Source organism: Elephas maximus, chromosome 3, assembly GCF_024166365.1.
Source record: "Elephas maximus indicus isolate mEleMax1 chromosome 3, mEleMax1 primary haplotype, whole genome shotgun sequence".
Classification (NCBI taxonomy): Eukaryota; Metazoa; Chordata; class Mammalia; order Proboscidea; family Elephantidae; genus Elephas; species Elephas maximus.
In genome coordinates, this window is record NC_064821.1 from 14599878 (window position 1) to 14614653 (window position 14776).

Here is a 14776-nt window from a genome sequence, read left to right on the forward strand (position 1 = left end):
CCAATGACATAGGGATTGGGCAGTGCTCCAGGTCCTGTCAAAAATCTTTCATAAATATTTTATAAAGCAATATTTTATATTGTTTTCCTAGTCTCCTCCAGTAACAACTTCCTTTCCATAACTGTATAGGAAACAGGTAGATAAGGGAGACTTCTCTTCTGCTCTCTGTTCTTTTATGTTGAATAATTTACTGAAACAGGAGTTCAAGATTTATCCTGTAAGACTTGTTACCTAAAGTGTACTTATCATTGGGTCTGCTTCCTAGTAGTATTTGGAAAAAAATAGTGTATTTGTAAAAATTTAATTACTGTAGGGAGAATATCTGTCCTATTTGTTTTATTTTCAGTCTCTTTCAATTGTAGGCTTCCAGGAGATTTATTGATACATTTATTTCTTTTTCTTTTTTATTGTAGTTTAAGTGAAAGTTTACAATTCAAGTCAGTTTCTCATACAAAAAGTTATACACACATTGTTACTTGACCCTAGATGCTCTCCATATACTGTGACAGCATACTCCTCCTCTCCACCCTGTATTTCCCGTGTCAATTCAGCCAGCTCCTGTCCCCCTCTGCCTTCTCATCTCGCCTCCAGACAAGAGCTGCCTATTTAGTCTTATGTGTCTACTTGAGCTAAGAAGCACACTCCTCACCAGTATCATTTTATGTCTTATACTCCAGTTTAATCTTTGTCTGAAGAGCTGGCTTTGGGAATGGTTTTAGTTTCAGGCTAACAGAGAGTGTGGGGGCCATGACCTCTGGGGTCCCTCCAGTCTCAGTCAGACCTGAGTTCTGCACCCCACTTTTCTCCTGCTTTGTCAGGGCCTCTCTGTGTTGTTCCCTGTCAAAGCAGTCATTGGTGGTAGCCAAGCACCATCTCGTTCTTCTGGTGTCAAGCTGATGGAGTCTGTGGTTTATGTGTCCTTTTCTGTCTCTTGGGCTTATATTTTTCTTGTGTTTTTTGTGTTCTTCATTCTCCTTTGCCCCAGGTGGGTTGGGACCAAGTGATTTATCTTAGATGGCCGCTTACTAGTTTTAAGACCGCAGGTGCCACTCACCAAAGTGGGATGCAAAATATTTTCTTAATAAACATTGTTATGCCAGTTGGCCTAGGTATCCCCCAAAACCATGGTCCTCAGACCACTGCCCCTGCTACTGTGTCCCTTGAAGTGTTTGTTTGTATTCAGGAAACTCCTTAGCTTTAGTTCAGATGTGCTGACTTTCTCTGTATCATGTATTGTCTCTCCCTTCACCTAAAATAATTCTTGTCTACTGTTTAGTTGGTGAATGCCAGTCTCCCTCCTTCCCCACCCTCGTAGCCATCAAAGCGATACATTCATTTTATAGAAGGAATGTTTATTGAGAACCTACTATGTTTTAGGTGCTGGGGACAAAGTTATGAAGAAAAAATAGATACTGTCCTTATATAGCTTACATTCCAGTGTGGAAGAAAGGAAAGAAACAAGTGAACCAATAAAAAGTTTAGAATTACAGAAAGTGCTATGCAAAAAAAAAAAAGAAGAACCACCAAATAATGGAGAAACATTGTGAAATTTATTTTAAATAACATTTTGAATAACATGATGAAATAATAGAAAATGGCTGGGATGTTTTAGATAATATTTTTAATATTATTGCTCAACAGTCTAGACCAGGGTTTCTCAACTTCAGCACTACTGACATCTTGGGCTGGATAATTCGTTGTTGAGGGAACTGTCCTGTGGATTGTAGGATGTTTAGCAGCATCCCTGGCCTCTAACCACTACGTGCCAGAACTCTACCCTTCATTTGTGACGACCAGAAATGTGACCAGGCATTACCAATTGTCCCCTAGGGGAGAAAGTAGCCCAAGTTTGGAACCACTGATCTAAAAGGTGCAGGAGTTGATGGCCTTAATATTCCAGGAGACAGGGAAAACAGGAGATGCAACATTTAAGAGAGGTTAAAACATCAGCTTATTATTAGGAAGGTTTGAGTTATTGGAGACTACAGAATACCTCACTGGTGCTATTATTTCAGAGGTCAAATATAATTGTTTACCATTCATCAGCCTGCGCTTGTAGCAATGTAATCAATTAATTGCCCAGATAGAGGGAGAAATTACTGCTTAGACAGTCTAGACTTAGAGATGACTCTGGGCTGAATCCTACTGATGATTCTTCAGTTCTCAGTTACAGTGTCCCCACCAGACACATCATCTTGTTGGACACTGTACCCATCCTTCACAATATCAGCCACCATTGTACACCATTATTTTATTGATAAATGTCTCTTCAAAATATCTACCTGAGCTTTGGATTCAGTGCATTCCTGATGTTTCAGTACTTTACACTATCGCTTATCCCTTCTTTATCCTGTATATTTCAACGTCTGCATGCAAGTTTATAATTTCCAATGCAGTTAAACACATTCCCATATCTTTCAATGCAAATGAGACTCACTCATCACCCCACATTCCCCTTTGAGTATTGATCCAAACTTTTAAATATTTGGTCTACACTTGTATTTTCTTTTCCACACTGCTTACTCTCTCCTCAACCAACCTGATCTGGAGTCTTTCTACCTCCATCACAGTCACTCTCCCTGAGGTCTGCAGTGACCTTCTGTCCTCAATAAATTCTAAGGGACATTTTTAGCATTCACACTGCTCGATATTTCATTAGCAAAATTATTAATGACTGCATTATTTTTCTTGAAATAGAGACCTTATTCAGCTTCCATGACCCACCAAAGATTGCTTAACCAAAATACATTTCATCTTTGTCACAATGGGATTTTAAGCATCACAGCTATTGACAGTTCTTGTAGCATTAACACATCCCGTAGGGGGAGTAGAACCACCCCATAGAGTTTCTAAGAAGCACCTGGTGGATTTGAGCTGCCGACCTTCTGGTTAGCAGCCATAGCTCTTAACCACTACTACACCTGGGTTTCCTACTTAACAACAGAGCACCAAAATGTATGAAGCAAATATGGAACTGAAGGGAAAAAATGGACAATTCTTCAATAATAGTTGGGGGCTTCAATATACAGCTATCGATAATAATTAGAACAGCTAGACCAAAAAAAAAAAAAAAAAACCTGTAAGGAAATAGAGAACTTGAACAACATTATAAAGCAACTAGACCTAAAAGATAACTATAGAAAATGTCATCCTTGGCTTTGTCTTTTGGCGAAAATTAATGTTATAGGATAAATATCTACTAGCATACAGATTCAACATCAAAGTGGGAAATCTGGCTTAGAAAAATGAACCAAGTCAAAGAAACATGAGCAATAAGGACTCATTCCAGGCAGTCTCACATGACTATAATGCCTCCATAGTTAGTTTGCTTCTGGCTGTACCATAGGGTTGTCCCAATACACTAGTTCAGCAGTGTTATGGTAGACAATAACAAAATGATATAAAAGGGGACAAGGTGGTATAAAAGGGAATAAAAGAAACTCTTACAATTCAACCACCATATCCAAATAACGTAATAAAAAATGGGCAAAGGATGTGAATAGACATTTCTTTGAAAGAGATATGCAAAGGATCAAGAAGCACATGAACGATGCTCAAAATAATTAGTCATTAAAGAAATTCAAATCAAATCACATCGAGATACCACTTCACCTCCATGAGAATGATATTAATAATAAAGGGAATAATAAAAGAGAAAATAACAGTGTTGGTGAGAATGTGGAGATAAATCTGGTGGGAATGTAAATTGGAAGAAGAATTTTCCCTTTAGGAATTAAAAACTCTAAGCCTGAAGAATTTTGCTGAAGATCAATCAAAAACGGCTGCAGCAACATATCGACAGGGAACTGCCAGAAATTCAGGCCAGTTTCAGAAGAGGATGTGGAACCATGGATATCATTGCTGATGTCAGATGGATCCTGGCTGAAAGCAGAGAATACCAGAAGGATGTTTACCTGTGTTTTATTGACTATGTAAAGGCATTCAACTGTGTGGATTATAACAAATTATGGATAACATTGTGAAGAATGGGAATTCCAGAACACTTAATTGAGCTCATGAGGAGCTTTAATATTCAAGAGTCAGTATTATTAAAAACAAAACTACTATGAAAACAGATTAAATGAACCCTTGGTCCCCATTCGATGATAGCCTTAGGACTTTTTATCCACCATCCAGCCCCCACCCTCATGTCCTTCCCCATTTTACTGCCCCATTAGCACCCATCTGCTGGTGGTTCCTCATACTGCTTCCTCTTAGTACATGATTGCCAACAATATGATGCTGCTTCTTGATAAAAACACTAGACAAGTTAGAAGGGGAATTCATTAATATAATTAAGGGTATTTATGAAAAACCCACAGCAAACATCATATTCAGTGGAGAAAATTGAGAGCTTTCACCTTAAGATGGGAAATAAGACAAAAGTGCCTACTCTCACCACTGTTATTCCATATTATAGTAGAAATCCGGACAGAACAATAAGGCAAGAAAAAAAAGTAAAAAGGATCCAAATCAGGACGGGAGAAGATATACATAGGATTTTCCTATATATATGAAATCTACATATACAGGAAATCCTATGTATAGAAAATCCAAAACAAGGCTTGTAGAGCTAAAAGAGGAATTCAGGAAGTTTTTGTGTACAAGGTCAACACTCAAAAATCAGTTGGGTTTCTATACAACAGCAGTGAACAATGTGAAAAGGAAATTAACAATTCCATTTACAGTACCATCTAAAAGAATAAAATGCCTAGGAATAAATTTAACGAGGGATGTGAAAGACTTAGGGAAATACTGGTGGCATAGTGGTTAAATGCTACGGCTGATAACCAAAAGGTCAGCAATTCAAACCCACCAGGTGCTCCTTGGAAACCCTATGCGGCAGTTCTACTCTGTCCTATAGGGTCGCTATGACTCGGAATCAACTTGACGGCAACGGGTTTTGAAGGTGAAAGATTTATACAAGGAAAATTACAAAACTCTGCTGAAAGAGATTAAATAAAATATAAATAAATGCAAACACACTCTGTGTGTGGCAGATTTAATGTTGTTAAGATGACAATATCATTTAAAGCAATCTTTGGATTCAATGCAGTCCAATCAAAATTCCATCAGCCTTCCTTGGAGAAACAGAAAAACCAATCCTCAATTTTATATGGGATGGCAAGAAGCCATTAGAGCAATTCTGAAGAACAAAGTAGGAGGACTCACACTTAGTGATCAAAATGTACTGTAGAGCTACAGCAATCAAAACAGCCAGGTACTGGTAAAATGATAGACACATAGACCATGAACACAAACTATGCACGTGGACCTCACCAGATCGAACACACAGGAATCAAGGTACCTATATCTATGGAAAGAGATGATAGAGAAGTTCAGTATCATCGATCATAACAAAGTCCAGGGCTGAATGTGGAACAGACCATCAATTGCTCATATGCAAGTTCAGGTTGAAGCTGAAGAAAATTAGAACAAGTCCATGAGAGCCAAAATACAACCTTGAGGCTATCTCACCTGTATTTGGAGACCACCTCAAGAATGGATTTGACGCACTGAGCACTAATGACTGAAGACCAGACAAATTGTGGGATGACATCAAGGACATCATACATGAAAAAACAAAAGGTCATTAAAAAGACAGGAAAGAAAAGACCGAAATGGATGTCAGAAGGGACTCTGAAACTTGCTCTTGAATGCAGAGTAGCTAAAACAAATGGAAGAAATGATGAAGTGAAAGAGCTGAACAGATGATTTCAAAGGGCAGCTCAAAATGACAAAGTATTACAATGAAATGTACAAAGACCTGGAGTTACAAAACCAAAAGGGAAGAACATGCTCAGCATTTCTCAAGCTGAAAAAACTGAAGAAAAAATTTAAGCCTCAAGTTATAACACTGAAGGATTCTATGGACAAAATATTGAAAGGCACAAGAAGCATCAAAAGAAGAAGGAAGGAATACACAAAGTCACTGCAGCAAAAAGAATTGGTTGACATTCAGCCATTTCAGGAGGTAGCATATAGTCAAGAACAGATAGTACTGAAGGAAGAAGTCCAAGGTGCACTGAAGGTACTGGAAAAAAACAAGGCTCCAGGAATTGACAGAATACCAACTGAGATGTTTTAACAAATGGATGCAGGCTGGAGGTGCTCACTCGTCTATGTCATGAAATTTGGAAGACAGCTACCTGGCCAACCGACTGGAGGAGATCCATATTTGTGCCCATTTCAAAGAAAAGTGATCCAATAGAATGCACAAAATTATCAAACAATATCATTAATATCACACACAAGTAAATTTTTGCTGAAGATAATTCAAAAATGGTTGCAGCAGTACACTGAGAGGGAACTGCCAGAAATTTAAGCTGGATTCAGAAGAGGATGTGGAATGAAGGATCTTACTGCTGTCAGATGGATCTTGGTTGAAAACAGAGAATACCAGAAAGATGTTTATCTGTGTTTTACTGACTATGCAAAGGCATTTGACTGTGTGAATCATAACAAATCATGGATAACATTGGGAAGAATGGGAATTCTAGAGCACTTAATTGTGCTCATAGGGAACCTGTACATAGACCCATAAGCAGTTGTTCAAACAGAACAAGAGGATAGCAGGGTTTAAAATCAGGAAAGATGTGTGTGAGGGTTGTATCCTTTCACCATACTTATTCAATGAGTATGCTGAGCAAATAATCCAAGAAGCTGGACTATATGTAGAACGCACCATTAGGATTGGAGGAAGACTCATTATCAACCTGTAATATGCAGATGACACAACGTTGCTTGCTGAGATGGACTGACACAATGACTGCAATAATGGGGCTCAACCACAGCAATGTTTGTGAGGATGGTGCAGGACAGGGCAGTGTTTCGTTCTGTTGTACATAGGGTTGCTGTAAGTCGGAACTGACTTGACGGCACCTAACAACAACATAACCAATGAGGGTCTAATATCCAAGTTTTAGGTAAAACCTCTACAACTTAACAATAAAAAATACCCCAATCAAAAAATGGGCAAATGACTTTAACAGACATTTCACCAAAGAGGATATTCAAATGACCGACGAACACATGAGAAGATCCTCAACGTCATTCACCATTAAAGAAATGCAAATCAAAACCATAATGAGATAACACTTCACTCCCACTAGGATGGCAAAGATTAAAAAAATGAAAAATATTGTCTATGTGGAAAAATTGGAACCCCTATCTATTGCTGGTGGGAATGCAAAATGGTATAGCTGCTGTGAAAACAGTTTGGTAGTTCCTCAAAGAGTTGAACATAGAACTACTATAACCAAACCAAACCCACTGCCGTTGAGTCGATTCCGACCTCAGCTGGTGGATATGAACTGCCAACCTTGTGGTTATCAGCCATATCACTTAACTGCTGGACCACCATGACCAAGCAAGTGCATTCCTGAATATATACCCAGGAGACTTGAAAGAAGTGATGCAGACACAAGTACACCAGTGTTCATTTCAGCACTGTTCACAATAACCAAAAGATGGAAACAACCTAAATGTCCATCAACGGATGAATGGTAAAACAAAATGTGACACATAAATACAATGAAATATTACTCAGTGATAAAGAGAAATGAAGTCCTCAAACATGCTACAACATAGATTAACCTTGAAAACATTTGAGTGAAGTAAGTCAAACACAAAAGGACAAATAGAGCATGATCTGACTTATATGAAATAAGGATAGGGAAATATGTAGAAATAGAGACCAAGGTCTATTATTGGTTACCACAGGCAGGAGGGATGAGGTAAGGGGGAGTCATTGTTTAGGAAACAGGGAGTTTCTGATTATGGTGATGGGAAATTTGACAATGATTATGGGTGATGTTTGCACATTAATGTAACTGCCATCGCTAAATTGCAAACCTGAAAAATGATGAAATGGCAAATGTTATATATATTTTTAAATAATAATTTCAAAAAATAGGAAAAGGAAAAACCTGAAAAAACAAAACAGTGAGATATCACTTTACCCCCACTAGGATGGCTAAGATTATAAAAATGGAAAACAAGAAATGTTAGTGACAGTAAGGAGAAATTGGAACCCTCTTCTACTGCTGGTGGCAATGTAAAATGGCAGAGGTACTGTGAAAACAGTCTGACAGTTCCTCAAAGAGTTAAACATAGAACTACCTAGGTATATACTCAAGAGATTTGAAAGCAGCAACACAAACACAGGTACACCAATGTTCCTTGCAACACTATTCACAATAACCACAAGGTGGAAACAACCTAAATGTTCCTCAGTGGATGAATGATTAAACAAAATGTGGTACAAACATACCTTGGAATACTACTCAGCCATAAAGAGAAATGATGACCTGACACACCCTACAACATGGATGAACCTGAAAAACACCGTGCTGAATAAAGTCAATCACAAAAGGACAAATACTGTATGATCTCACTTAGATGAAATAACTAGAATAGGCTAAGCGTAGAGATCAAAGAGGAAGAGGGGAAGGTGTCATTGTTTAGGAAGCACTGAGTTATTTTTTATGGTGATGGAAACTTTGGCAATGGATGGATACTGGTGATGTTTTTCCAACATGATTGATACAACCGTTATCACTGAATTACACACATGAAAAATGTTCAGTTGGCAAACATTGTTTATACATGGTTTTATAACAACAAAAAGAAAAAAAACTGCAGGTGAATGTAGCATTTAAAGCAGATGAAAGAGATCAAAAAATAGAAAGGCAACGTCCAAATCTTGTTTGGATCCTAGCTTCAAAAAACCTGACAACTATATGGATACTTCTGTACAACTGGAGAGATTTTCTTTCCTAATGTGGGACAATAGAAAATTCAGGGTTTTTGTTTTTTGGGGTGGGTAGGAGATTGTCCTTCTGAGGAGGTGCATGCTGAAGATTCAAGGGTGAAGAAAATGTCTGCAATTAAGCATTGTACAATTCCTTGCAATAATGTATTTTTATATATGGATAGATGAGGCAAGATCTTAACAGTTGGTGAGTCAAGATCAAGGGTTATGGGTGCTCCTTTTATTGGAACTACCAATTTTCTTTAGATAAGAAATTCAAAATAAACTAATGGGAGAAATTTCATCTGTCAAAACTCATCTTGTTTGTAGTAAACTCAAATCCAACTAATGCCCATAAAATAAAAAAGCCTGTATGGTCTTTCTTCTTAAAAACCAAACCCGTTGCCGTCAAGTCGATTCCGACTCATGGTGACCCTACAGGAAACCCTGGTGGCATAGTGGTTAAGTGCTACCTACAGCTGCTAACCAAAAGGTTGGCAGTTTGAATCTACCAGGTGTTCCTTGGAAACTCCATGGGGCAGTTCTACTCTGTCTTTATTCTTAAAGGCTCCCAAATTTTAAAGCTGTGAAGGATTTTCAGGGCTCTGAAATAGGTGAGGTGGAGATGACACGAAAACAGAGGTGAGCAGACCTTTTCTTTGTGGTACATTTGTATTTCTCTTCATTTCACTCATGGATTTATTTACATTAGAAGGGGTTCCTAATATCCTGAAAAAGTTTACCCTTCCATCTGAATATAATTTATCAAATGTCAATAAACTATGTGTCAGAATCACCAGGACAAAGAGGACAGGACAAGGCTGGGGCTAGTGTCTCCTTGACACCGAGGTGACAATGGTTTTTCCTTCTGCAGAAAGGGCACAAATGTTGCTTTGAAGGCTTTGGGAAAATGAAGCCCAGCAGATCAAAAGTCACCACCTGCATTAACCAACCCACTTCATCTTCGGGAACCAAGCCCAAGGTAGCATCCCTAATACCAGCAGTTCCTGATGAGCTGCAGGCTGGGCAGGAACAGGCAAAAAGAGCCCCTTAGAGGAGGGGCTGCTGCTCTTTAATGCCCACTGAGGCTGGAACAACCAGGAACTGACAAAGAACTAGTGACCTTTGACCCTGCATTACCACCTCTGGACCCTCCTCCTCTCACAGGTTGACATGTGGACTCTGCCTGCTACATAGAGAAAAGTTACTTCAGCCATGGGTGTGGAAGGAGTGAGTGGTAAGAGGACTACCAACTGACCCGTTAGCTCAGATATGTGCATCGACACCAGATTCCAAACCAGAAACAGTAAAGGCTGGCACCTCAGGAATTGTGATGAGAAGCAATGGCCACTTTCTCTGACTGAGACCTGAGAAACACTATTTTCCTTCCACAAAACACTCGGTTAGGCTCAGATGAGGATGACAGTGAAGGCATAGAAAGGAGCCCTATACATGTGGTCTGTGGTCTAATAGAGGTTGCTACAGGCCACATCCTTCCCTCAGCAAATGTGGGGCTGCCTATTAGATGAGCCACCAACCTCAACATCTTTCCCTGATGCTAGTGGCAAAAAGAACTGTGCTAGGTAAGCAGTCTCTCTAGATCCCACCAGCAAATGGAATTATACATTGCTGGTGGGAACATAAAATAGCACAGCCTCATTAAAGAAAACAGATTGGCAGTTTCTTACAAAGTTAAACATACACCTACCATAAGACAGCTATCCTACTCCCAAGGATATATACAAGACAAACAAAAACTTTATGTTCACATAAAAAACTGTGAAGAAAGTTTATTTCAGCTTCATTTGTAACAGTTGGAAACCCAATGTCCTCCAAAGGCTGAATACACAAACTGTGGCACGTCTATACGATGGAATACTACACAACAATAAAAAGGACTAAACTATTGATGCATTCATCAATATGGATGACTCTTAAATGTATCATGCTAAGTGAAAGCAGCCAGAATTTCTTTAAAAAAAAAAAAAAAGGCCTACACAGTGAATCATATATATAGGAACAGTTGCCAGGGATTCACAGACGGGAAGGTCTGACAAAAAAGGGGCAATATGAGGAAGGTCTTGGAGGGAAAAGCTCTACTGCTCTGTACTTAAATTGTGCTACTGATTATAAGACAATGCATTTTAACCTCGTATAACTATACATTTCAAACATGAATTAATGTTTTTAAATTTTAAAAATGAGGTTAAGATTTTTATAAGCAATGAATAATGAATGTAAAAAAATTGAAAATTAGGGAGAAGCAAAATGAGAAATCAATCACAATCTTACCTTCAAAGGAGAATCCCTGTAAATGTTCTAGAGGCTGGTTTGTCAGCATTTATAAAATGTAAAACACATATATGTAAATGTGTGACAAACTATCATGATCAGGGACACACTATTTTATACCCTGCCTTTAAGACTGCGTCTCCTGTGGTTCACACTTTTCTGGAAATAATATTTAGTGGCAGTTCAATGTTCTGATGTATGGTCAAGGATTCATCGAATTCCCTTCCTGGTGGACACCAAATTTCATAGTTTCCACTACAGGTACCATCATGGTGCCCTTGGGTTTTCCATAGGACGATTCTACAAGGGGAACTGCTGGGTCAAGAGAAGGTCTAATTTGAAGGTTTCTGCTACTGCAATGACGACTTCCCAGGCTGCTTCCCTGAGGAGTTACTGAGGCAGCTCCCAGTTCATCATGGGGCACGGTGATACTGGATAAAGCTCCAGCATGAACAGCCCCTTGTCTGTCCACACTAACACAGGAACCCTAGCTGGGCTCCCATCTTCTCCAGGTCCTGCAGTAGCTGCGTACACCAGGTGGCATGGCAGCCACTATTGCAGCTCAGCCCAGCAACTGCAGCTTCAACTGCTGGCCTGGCACGCACTCTGGAACTGCTAACCCAGTGTCTGGTCTATCTTGCCGAATGTTTAATGAGGACTTAGAAATAATGTGTCCTCTGCCTTTGTTGGAGTATCCAATAAATGTTAATTAGGTCAAGATGGCTGATGGTGTTATTCAGATCTTCTATTTGCTTGCAGACTTCCATATTCTTGTGAATTTCTATTTCGTCTATCAGTTTTTCCTTCATATATATTGTTGCTAGGTGTATATACATTCCAGATTATCACATCTTCTTGTTGAATTCTTTTATTATTATAAAATATCCCCCTTTATCCCTTCTGATTTATAGTCTTCCCCCCTTGCTAATTATAATGCTCTTTATCTGATAAGATAAAAAACTTGGTTCCCATTACTTGCAATTATATATTTGTTCAACCCTACTAAACATGTAACTTCAGAAGTGCTAACCAATACCTCTCTGAGAAACACATTTATCAACTAAAGCAATATTGCTTTGCAGTTCTTTTTGTATTAAAAAAAAACCTTTTTGTATTAGCCTTACCAAAAAACCCATTGCCATCCAGTCACTTCTGACTCATAGCAACCCTATAGACTTACAGCCTCTAGAAAAAAAACACAATCCCCAAAGTTTTTTAGGTCAGCTCCTTTTTTCATCAATACTGTCAGGGAGATTATGTCATCCATTTGTAATAGAGTTAGGTTCATTTGTCAGTTTGTTTCCCACTCTGGACACAACATAGTGAGTTGTTTATTGCTGAGTGGCATTCGATTGTAGCGATGTAAGAAAGTTTGTTAATTCATCCACCTGTTGAAGAACATCTTGGTTGTTTCCAGGTTTGGGCAATGATGAATAAAGCTACTATAAAAACATCATGCAGTGTTTCATGTAAATGCAAATTTTCACCTTGTGTTGACCTAGGTGTGGGACTCCTCTGTGGTCTGATAAGTGCATTTTCACAAGAAATGGCCAACCAGTTTCCAAAGTGGCTGCACCATTTTGCATTACAATCACTGAATAAAAGTTGCTGTTGCTCTACATCCTCACCAGCACTTGGAAGTCTCCATTCTTTCTTTAGTCATATTAATGGGTGGTAGAAGTATCTCAGAACCCTGGTGGTACAGTGGTTAAGAGCTCAGCTGTTAACCAAAAGCCTGGCAGTTCAAATCTACCAGCCGTTCCTTGGAAACCCTACAGGGCAGTTCTGCTCTGCCCTATGGGATCACTACGAGTTGGCATCAACTTGATGGCAATGTTTTTGTTTTGTTTTGTTTTTTCAGTGGTATTTCGCTGTGGTTTGCATTTCCACTTCCCTAATGATTAACAAGGAGCCCTAGTGGCTCTGTGGTTAACCACACGGCTGCTAACTGAAAGGCTGGCAGTTCAAACCCACCAGCTGTTCCACAGGAGAAAGCTACAACAATCTGCTTCCATAAAGACTTACGGCCTTGGAAACCCTATGAGGCAGTTCTGCTCTGTGCTGTAGGGTCACTATGAGTTGGAATCCACTTGACAGAAACGGGTTGGTTAATGATAAACAACATTAAGGATATTTACGTAAGCTCATCTGCCATCCATATATATTCTTTGAGGAAGTATACAACTCTGAAATAAAAAGCTCTTGTCACATTTTCTTCTTAATTCCTCAGAAATGGCAATCATATTCCTCCCATATGGCCTTTGGCACAAATGATTTGCACTAGACTGTTAACATAAAAGGCTGATGGTTCAAACCCATCAGTAGAAGAAAGACCTGGCAATCTGCTTCTGTTTGCAGTCAAGAAACCCTACGGTGCAGTTCTACTCTAACACACAGGGTCACCATGAGTTGCAATCAACTCAACAGGAACTAACACCAACACAACATGGTCTTTGCAGTACATAGTTCCTCTGACTGATTTTCTTTCCCTAGGAATTCCATGGTTGCCCTCTCATGATTCGGGTCTTATCACAGAGAGCCACTTTGTCAGAGAATGCCCCTTCTCCCATCTCAGTTACTTTCTATCACATTCGTGTTAAATTTTTTTCACGGAAATTATCAGAATCAGTGAAATCCACTTAAAGATAACAGAGCTGATTGCTCTTCTCATCAACTTATAAAACGTTAAATCATGTAGATGCAACCAAATTGAACACAGTGTTACGATGACTTCTATCCATAGTGTTGCCCGTATGAAAGGCCTCAAAGAGCAAAAGCCTGTGAAGCTCTGGCTTGTGATGATGACAATGTTAATGCCCTTTTTTATGTTCTTCACTTAGGGTTCTCCCCCATGTGTCTGTCAGTTTGTTGTACTGTTGGGGCTTGCGTGTTGCTGTGATGCTGGAAGCTGTGCCACCAGTATGCAAATACCAGCAGGGTCACCCACGGTGGACAGGTTTCAGATGAGCTTCCACACTAAAAAAGGCGAAGCAGCTGCAGCAGTATACCGACAGGGAACTGCCAGAAATTCAAGCCAGATTCAAAAGAGGACATGGAACCAGGGATATCATTGCTGATATAAAATGGATCCTGGCTGAAAGCAGAGAATACCAGAAAGACGTTTAATTATTGACTATGGAAAGACATCCGACTGTGTGGATCATAACAATTTATGGATAACGTTGTGAAGAACGGGAATTCCAGAACAATTAATTGTGCTCATGAGAAGCCTGTGCATGATTAAGAGGCAGTTACTCAAACAGAACAAGGGGATACTGTGTGGTTTGAAGTCAGGAAAAGTGTACTAGAGGGTTGTATCTTTTTACCACACTTATTTTATCTGTATGCTGAGCACCTAATCCAAGAAGCTGGACTATATGAAGAACATGGCATCAGAATTGGAGGAAGACTCATTAACAACCTGCATTATGCAGATGACACAATCTTGCTTGTTCAAAGTGAAAAGGATTTGAAGCACTTACTAATGAAGATGAAAGAACTCAGCCTTCAGTATGGATTTCACCTCAACATAAAGAAAACAAAAATCCTCACAACTGGACCAATAAGCAACATCATGATAAACTGAGAAAAGTTCAAAGTTGTCGAGGATTTCATTTTACTTGGATCCATAATCAACACCCGTGGAAGCGGCAGTCAAGAAATCAAAAGACGCATTGCATTGGGCAAATTTGCTGTAAAAGAACTCTTGGAAGTTTTAAAAAGCAAAAATGT